This window comes from Triticum aestivum, chromosome 3D (genome assembly GCF_018294505.1).
Source record: "Triticum aestivum cultivar Chinese Spring chromosome 3D, IWGSC CS RefSeq v2.1, whole genome shotgun sequence".
In the NCBI taxonomy this organism is placed as follows: Eukaryota; Viridiplantae; Streptophyta; class Magnoliopsida; order Poales; family Poaceae; genus Triticum; species Triticum aestivum.
Genome location: NC_057802.1, coordinates 19,622,563 through 19,631,160, shown reverse-complemented (window position 1 = coordinate 19,631,160; position 8,598 = coordinate 19,622,563).

The following is an 8,598-nucleotide window of genomic DNA, read 5'->3' as shown; positions in this document are numbered from 1 at the left end:
TGTCGACCTTGCCTGCCTTCTCATCTACCAAGTATCTAGGGTAGTTCTGCTTCAGTGACCGTTCCCCTCATTACAGAAGCACTTAGTCTCGGGTTTGGGTTCAACCTTGGGATTCTTCACTAGAGCAGCAAATGACTTGCTGTTTCATGAAGTATCCCTTTTGCCCTTGCCCTTCTAGAACTAGTGGTTTTACTAACCATCAACAATTGATGCTCCTTCTTGATTTCTACTTTCGCGGTGTCAAACATCGCGAATAGCTCAAGGATCATCATAACTATCCCTGATATGTTATAGTTCATCACGAAGCTCTACTAGCTTGGTGGCAGTGACTATGGAGAACCATCACTATCTCATCTGGGAGATTAACTCCCACTCGATTCAAGCGATTGTGGTACTCAGACAATCTGAGCACATGCTCAACGATTGAGCTTTTTCTCCCTTAGTTTGCAGGCTTAAGAAACTTGTCAGAGGTCTCATACCTCTTGACGTGGGCACTAGTCTGAAATCCCAATTTCAGTCTTCGGAACATCTCATATGTTCTGCGACATTTCAAAACCGTCTTTGGTGCCACAATTCTAAACCATTAGCATTACGCACTGAACTATCACGTAGTCATCAAAACGTGTATGTCAGATGTTCCGCAACATCTACAGACGACGCTGAGGTTCAGCATACCGAGCGGTGCATTAAGGACATAAGACTTCTGTGCAGCAATGAGGACAATCCTCAGTTCACGGACCCAGTCCGCATAATTGCTACTATCAACTTTCAACTAAATTTTCTCTAGGAACATATCTTAAACAGTAGAACTAAAGCATAAGCCATGACATAATTTGCAAAGACCTTTTGACTATGTTCATGATAATGAAGTTCATCTGATTAATGAACTCCCACTCAGATAGACATCCCTCTAGTCATCTAAGTGATACATGATCCGAGTCAAACTAGGCCGTGTCCGATCATCACGTGAGACGGACTAGTCATCATCGGTGAACATCTCCATGTTGATCGTATCTTCTATATGACTCATGCTCGACCTTTCGGTCTCTTGTGTTCCGAGGCCATGTCTGTACATGCTAGGCTCGTCAAGTCAACCTAAGTGTTTTGCATGTGTTCCGAGGCCATGTCTGTACATGCTAGGCTCGTCAACACCCGTTGTATTCGAACGTTAGAATCTATCACACCCGATCATCACGTGGTGCTTCGAAACAACGAACCTTCGCAACGGTGCACAGTTAGGGGGAACACGTCTCTTGAAATTTTAGTGAGGGATCATCTTATTTAAGCTACCGTCGTTCTAAGAAAATAAGATGCATAACATGATAAACATCACATGCAATCAAATAGTGACATGATATGGCCAATATCATTTTGCTCCTTTGATCTCCATCTTCGGGGCACCATGATCATCTTTGTCACCGGCATGACACCATGATCTCCATCATTGTGTCTTCATGAAGTTGTCACGCCAACGATTACTTCTACTTCTATGGCTAACGCGCTTAGCAATAAAGTAAAGTAATTTACATTGCGTTATTCAATGACACGCAGGTCATACAATAAATTAAGACAACTCCTATGGCTCCTGCCGGTTGTCATACTCATCGACATGCAAGTCGTGATTCCTATTACAAGAACATGATCAATCTCATACATCACATATATCATTCATCACATCCTTTTGGCCATATCACATCACATAGCATACCCTGCAAAATCAAGTTAGACGTCCTCTAATTGTTGTTGCATGTTTTACGTGGCTGCTATGGGTTTCTAGCAAGAACATTTCTTACCTACGCAAAAGCCACAACGTGATATGCCAATTTCTATTTACCCTTCATAAGGACCTGTAGGGTAACGCGACAGAAAACAAAAAATTTCCGACCTACGCACCAGCCCAGGACCACTATGGAGACTGCATACATGGTTTGATCTTTTTCGTTACCGACTCGTAGCGCAGCGGGAAGTAGAGTCGATGACGATCGGCGGTGCAGATCCCCGCAGCTAGGATTTACAACCTCCCAACCGCGAGGATGTATACCCTCATCTGCTCCTCAGACAGCCCTCCGAGAGGCGGTCGAACAGCCCCCCGGACGGTGTCGCGGACAGCCCTTCGGGAGGACCTTCGAAACTCGAACGGTCACTCGGACAGCCCTTCAGGAGGACCTTCGAAACTCGGACGGTCACACGGACAGCCCTTCGGGAGGCACTCACGAACTAAGACCGAAACTACGATCTCTCTACAGAGTTGCACACATACGGTGTCATCTATCCGGCAGGGCTTCGCCGTCCAGAACTAGTTCCTGCCGGAACCCAGACAGCCTTACGGCTCTACGAAACTCTTTTCGTGGGAGGGAGAGAAGAAGCCAGATAATGCATGGCATGTGTATGAGAGCAAGGGATGAGTGTGGAGGGCTGCCCCTCCACCTCTATTTATAGGAAATCCCAAGGGGGTAGGGTAGTTTCACAAAAAACCCAAAATGCACATGAATGAAGTCCTTCCACAAGGACCTAGGAGTGAAACCAAGGAACAAGAGGGTCCCCAAGGGGGGATACCCCATGTGGCCGGCCACACCCCCATGAGGGGCCCAAAAAATGGCTCCTATCCATCCATGTCATCCCCAAGATCTTTTGGAGCAAAGCCCCAAAAGGTGGCTTTCCATAAAGTAACCATAAAGCTGATTTTCACTATTCACGACGACATTTTTCAGCGTCTGATCGAACTGAAAATATTTATGTGGGCTAAGAACATTTCCAGTACCCACTAAAATGATTTTCAACGCGTTCCGAAACAATTCCGGTTTTAGTGATTTTCATCTGCGAAACGCATCTGAAGTGGCTCCGGCAGCTCCGGAACATTTCCGGTTTTTATCTCAGAAAATTCCAAAAAGCTTCCAGAATGATTCTGGCATCCTCCAAGAATTATCAGGCATGTGCCGAAACCAATTTGACTTAATGGTGTATCCCGAAACAACTTTTCGGTATCATCGAAACTTATCCGATGACCTCTCTCTGCGGTACGATTCCGCTGTCCGAAACTTTTCGGTGTCCGAAACTTTTTCGGTGATTTTCTCTCAGACTCCCTGTCTAGTATTCAGCAGATAGATGACCCTTAAGCGTGTGACCCTATAGGTTCGGTGAAGTATAGACATGACCCGGAACCCCTTCCGATCAATGATCAACATCGGAGCCGTGGACACCCATATTGACCCCTATACCCACACGAATAAATATTCGAGTGAACCTCCAGTTGCCGTGTGCTATTCCTGTTGCTTCGCGATATGTTACAAATACCCGAGGTGAGACATGTTGGCATTCCCGTGGATCAACAACTTGTCCACTATGCTAGTTACCTCGTTACCGGTATTGTTCTCTTTTCTCGTTATCGTGTTCCGGCATCCCCGTGATCAAATCACAAAGTGTCTGGCCAGACGATGATGGATACCGTAACACCGAGAGGGCCCAGAGATATCTCTCCATCGTCGGAGGAGCAAATCCCAATCTTGAGCTATCAAGTTACTTGACACACTTTTCCATGAACCCGTAAGCCGCCGTAATAGCCACCCATTTACGGATGACGTTTAACAAACCCCAAAGTTCATGAAGCAAGCATGAAGAAACTCGATACTCTCATGGTCTAAGGAATCATGCAAACGTTAACCATCTCTGTGTTATGTACCAATAAACTTGTGACGAATGAATCTCATAGCATAACATCAATCCGGGTCGATTCAACACAAATGTTCTCTTAACATTGTGCCCTCAAAGTTGCTGGCATAGACATGCCCATGACCAGGAAAACAGAATCATCATGCAACACTTGAGCTAGTCTTAGAGGCCAGACTAGGAATACTTCTTACCGTTTATTATTCCACACGTGCATTTGAGTCTTCCTCCGAGCCTCGTGGATATTGCAGACTCGAGAATCATTGCAGTTATAGCATGGAACATAAACATAATTATGAACTCGGAGATAAATAATATCATTTATTATTGCCTCTAGGGCATATCTCCTACAGACTCCCACTTGCACTAGAGTCAATAATCTAGCTTATGCTAATGCACTTCACACCTGTGGCACACCGGTGTAAATATGCTTCGCTTGTGGTATAGCCTGATGTCCAACGGATCTGACGACTTCAGTTCCGTGTGTATCTTTGCATGTCCTCGCGTTTTCACGTTTTCACAAAATTCATATTTTGTGTGGACTTGGCTTTGTATGTATGTGAATCACAGGTCGAACCTGGATTCCTCAGACTGAGTTATGGAGCAACTACCTGCAGTAGTGTCCCATTGTCAAAAGCCATCTTGGAACTATACTAAGTTCATGAATGAACTATATGATTCAACATCTTCTTTGTCGCTTCTAAAGCGTCAACATACTTAGCCCTTGTTATAGAATTCGCCACAGTAACTAGTTTGAACAAATTCCAACTAACTGTGCCACCACATTGTGTGTTACACAAAACCCTTAATTTAAATCGAAAATCGCATGGAGAAAAGATGAAGACTCTATCGATGTAACATTTTACAACGAACTCTTCATGATCTCTGCTTGCGAGAAAACCATGTCATCAGTACTTACTCTAGTACTCTGTGACATCTTTCACTGTTGTCCCATGATCAGTAATTTGATCACTTTGGTATCCATACTCGCAACACCTTGGGAGTATCGGACATATCTGGTTGTTTTACATACCATGGAATACATGATTAATCCAAACACAAAAGTGTGTGGAATCTGCATCATGTATTTTACTCATCAGTGTTTTGGGACACCGAGTCTTGCAAAAACTCTTTCCATGTGACTTTGGCAAGAATCACTCCTTGGCGTTTTAAATGCTAAAAGGTTTTAGCATCTTGTCAATATGTATTCATTGCTTAGCCCCATTAGGTAAATCTATCTCCATAGATCATCATGCCTAATATTGAGGCTATTTAGCCTAAGCACTTCATCGAAAAACTATTTTCAAATGAAGTCCTAATTTGTGTCAAGAAATTTATTTCCAATTACCAATGTGCCAAGCACATAAGGTTTTTAGAAATATTATTACGCTCCCACTTACTTTCTTGAATTACAAGCATCTTCGTTACCCATTGATGAAGTCAAAACCCCTTTGACCATTTCATCAAAACACGAAGATTCCAACTCCATTTTGCTCTCTTCTGTCCATTGCTGGAACTCTGAAGTTTGCATACCTACTAGCATCCTCTGGATCGACAAATTACTTTGGACTGTATCATATACAAGTCCTAGCTTTCATTTCCATCAGATGGAAATCCTTTTATCATCCATGTTTCATATCTCATGATTGAAATATGTATTAATTGCTAGTTCAACCCGAACCGACTTTAAGCATCGCTACGATGAAAACAACCTCATCGTATTATTTTCAACAAGTCGAGCTTTATGGATAAAACATTTTATCCGTATCAGTTTTAAGTTCCATAAATATTCGTTAGACTCTAAGTCTTCCGAAAGGTGTATCAAGGTTTTAATCTTGAATCACTTATATGGAAACTAACTCGGGTTGTATTGGCATTTAGCCAATTCCGGAGTCAGGGCCCATCAACGCTTCCTTGTGTATCGTAGGTATAATGTTGTCTAACAACAATATCTCGTTTGCGCACCTGAGAGGTTTGCACGAGCCTTGCCTACGTGGTTCAGCTGCAAGTTCGACCGAAGTTCATACATTTTATTGTAGAGACTTCCGTATCAGTCGCAGTAGGAAACTCTGGAATTACTTCCAAGGTCTCTTTCCTTTGATCTGATGACGTAGATACTGTTTATCTCGTCGAGTTGCACTATTCTCCCACTCACCTTTTTGAAAGAACCATTCTCTTTAAAAGCACACCGTTTCGCGGCAAAACTATTTGCCTCGGTATAGTGAGGGAGGAATACCCAACATTTTGGTATAACCTACAAAGTAGCACTTGTCTGATTTGGAATAGGTTTGTAACCTTTTACACAAGCCCCATATTCCAAATGTTAAGAAAAGATATAACATGGTTGGGCGTACCATACCATGGCTTCATTTCAACAGACCCGATGTAGCTCTTTTCAGTGTAAAAGCCGCAGTCTCTAAAGCATCACTTTAAAAGGGATAATGGCAAATTTATTTATGTCATCTTTGACCTTACCATGTCATAAATGGTTTGATTACATCTCCACGGACTTTCCACTTGCAGTGGTGTTCCGGGAGGTGCAAGTTATGAAACCCCTTTCACAACTCATCAGACATTCGCTAAACATGTAACTCAAATATTCCTTTGTGCAATCAAATTGCAGAAACATAATTTTCTTGTTACAATAACTTCTACTTCATTTTTGAGAACCTTTCGAATGATTTCAAAAGATCCAGACTTACGTCTCATCAAGTAAATATCCATATATCTACTTGAGTCATTTCTGAAGATAAATAAATCCACCACTAACAACACTTATCGGACTACACACATCAAATGTATGATCACTAATAAGTTTGTTGTTCGTTCCTTATGGCCTGTGAACGGTATTTTAGTCACTTCACTTTTCGGAGGAAAGTTGCAAGTGTCAGATGATTCAAAATCAAAAAGACTTCAAAATCCATCATAATGGAATTTTCCATGCGGGTTTCTCCAATGTGACCAAATGTAGTGCCACACTTGTGTGGTATTCTTTTAGTCTTGCGACATTTAGCGTCAGTGTTATGGATGTATCATATTACCCTCAATATTCATAACATACGTCCCATCGATGATGGAAGTATGGCCCTTATGTTATTCATAATACTTAACAACAATTGTTGTTTTTATGAACAACTCTTTTGCAACAAACATTGTGCAATGGGCTAGAGTGTATGAAACTCTAAAATGAATTATGAAAGTAAACCCAGAGGTATTGTATTATTATCAATATTCATAACATACATCTCATTCATAATGAAAGTATGGCCCTTGTGTTATTCATAACATCGAACATAAAAAGTTCTCTTATGAACAACCTTCTTGCAAGATACCTTATGCAATGGGATAGAGTTTGTAAAACTCTAAATGAATTATGAAAATAAATACAGACGGCAATACACCGATGGAAGGTATAGTAACATTTACTATGTTCCCTGTGTATACCTTAACCTCATTTCTAGCTAGTCTTTCAGGCCATAGTAGTTCTTACATCGAGTTGCAACAGAATGCAATCGAGCGGGCATTTTGTGATGAACTCACAATACCCAAGAATTAGTGATTAACATGTTTAACCATAATTCGCAAGAACTATATCTTTGACCAGCCTTCTATACATCAAAAACTTGTATGACATTCATACATGAGCTGGATATTCCAGTCTTCTTTCCTTTTGCCTTTATACTTCTAACAGTTTAACTTTTAGTATTTCTCCTACTCTCAGAAGAAGCACCCAACTTAAGAGTGGCATTAGCCCCGGACTTCCTAGGCGTGTAAGTCATACTAACACCCTTTGGACACTTCCTTTCTCTTTAAGTTGTTGTTTTATTCACCTTTCATTATATGACAGGCGTTCTTCTGGATCCCTTTCCCAACAGTCAAATGCATAGTAAACACTTTTACTAATACTTGCAAACAAACATTGCTTTGTTTGTATCTGAAAATAATTTTCAGTTCCATGAATATCATATAACTATCCCAACTTTCGAAGTTTGGGTTTCATGGAAGCAAACATATTCCACTTGACTGTAACAGAATCCTAGCTTTTGGATCGAAGGACGAGAGTCACATGATCCATAGCATTAGCGGGAGGATACGGAAAGCATGCGATAGGACAATGTCCTTCTCGGCACTTTTGAGGACAATCCTCATATTACGTTACCAATCGTAAAGTTTTAACCAGATATTTAACAGCTATTCAATTTTAATAGGGAAGGTGGAAACGCGAGCCATTATTCTACAACTATTTTGCATATAACACTTAGACAATGTTCATAATTAATTGCACTAAGAATTAAACATGTTAATTCAACAGTGCGCTCCCACTCAAATCAATATCTCTCAAAATTGATTGTGAGTGATACAAGACCCACATTTCAATTGTTCGCCATTGGTGTAACACCACTGATGACGAAAAATCTCAACCGGTAGGCCAACTTGCCAATCACATCTCTATGTGAATCTTGTTCATCTTTCGATGCGTGTGTTCCGAGCTCATGACGGTCATGCCTGAACGTCAAGACAACCAAGTGATCTCGCTGCGAGGTCTCAACTCACCCGCCTCACACTTCTCTAATCGTTCGTACCCGTGTGACACGGCGCACCCCGAAAAGATAGGTGCCGTGACGGTGCTACACTTGGGAGAACACTAACTACTTGGTATTTTAAGTGAGAGATCACCCTAATAAAACGACTACCGCGCAATCAAGAAGGGTGCATCATAAGGGATAAACATCTCAGGCAATTCATAATAGCATGATATGGTATAGCCCTTTCTGACGGAGAAGTCTTTCATTTCTTCGTCTTCGGCATTCGCGTCGGTGTTCACCTTCGCGAAGATTGCCACCACCTTGTCGATGCACCAGATAATATTGCTATCTCTATAGCTAACAAAATAATGCATTACAACAAGGTTGACACGCAGGTCATTAAAGT